The sequence below is a fragment of the Glycine max genome, chromosome 4 (genome assembly GCF_000004515.6).
Source record: "Glycine max cultivar Williams 82 chromosome 4, Glycine_max_v4.0, whole genome shotgun sequence".
Lineage (NCBI taxonomy): Eukaryota > Viridiplantae > Streptophyta > Magnoliopsida > Fabales > Fabaceae > Glycine > Glycine max.
The window spans coordinates 29688468-29689655 of NC_016091.4; positions in this window are offsets into that span (position 1 = coordinate 29688468).

Consider the following 1188-nt stretch of genomic DNA (forward strand, 5'->3'; position numbering starts at 1 on the left):
CACAACTTTACATTCCTCCTTGGGATTCTTTTCTGTATTCGCCACAAAACTATTGGATGACTTGTCAGCTATCTGCTTGGCCAGTTGTCCCACCTGGACCTCAAGGTTTTTCAGTGCTGACTCAGTGCTTTTATGATTTGACATTGTTACCTGCATAAACTAAGTCAAAGTCTCCTCCAGCTTAGTAGTCCTCTGAAAGATATTTGGCCCTTGTTGGATTGGCCATTTAGAAGGTCCCCCCTGGTCTTTGTTGAATTTATTGCCAGGGTGTGATCTCCACTGTCCTTGTTGGTTATAAGGACCCTGCTGGAAGCCTGAAAATCCTCCTTGAGTATATCCTTGTCTCTATTGATTTCCCATTGATGTGTCATTATTTTCTCCTATTTCTTAACCCTTTTTGTCACCATTTTAATTACTGATTAGCCTTAATTGTTAAATTAATTATGCAGTTTTATCATTTGGGCCTACTTGACTAATTTTGTGTTTTTAATTTAATTTCAGGAGAATTATAAGCAATTGGGCTTGAATCCGGAATTGGGCTTGGACTTCAAGAGAGCAGACAATTTTATTTTATCAAATCTTATCTTATCCAGATTTTATTCCATCTAGATTTTATTTCATCCAATCTTATCTTATCTTGTCCAAATTTTATTTTATTTTGTTTATGGGCTTGGACTTAAAATAGATTTGTAAACTTTGGGGCTGAGGACCTATATAACAACACTAGTGTTTTAGTTCAGAGAGTTTTTTTCAAAGAGAAGAATAATTCTAGGGTTTTAGAATTCCAGTTTGTACTGTTCATGCACATTATTCACGTAGAATAAAATTCGTTTTCTGCAATTTCATTTCTACTTCAATCTACAATTTCGTTTTCTACTGATTAATGGAAAGCTAAGTCTCCAGCGTTGTTTTCTCTTGAGGATCAAACATAGTTCTCTTTGAGGTTTTGTTATTACTGTTGAATTCTGATAAGTTTTTCCTCTTCACCAATTACTCTGTATTTGTTGCTATTAATCCTTGCATGATTAGTGCTTGATTAATTGTTTCTACGCTTAATTTACCTTCATGCTTAATGATCAGTTTCGGTCATGATTAATTGGTGTATGTGTTGCTTAATCACATAATGACAACCTTATGTTAATTTTCGCTTAGTAATTTAATTTAGGGTTGGATTAAGTGGTTGAACTG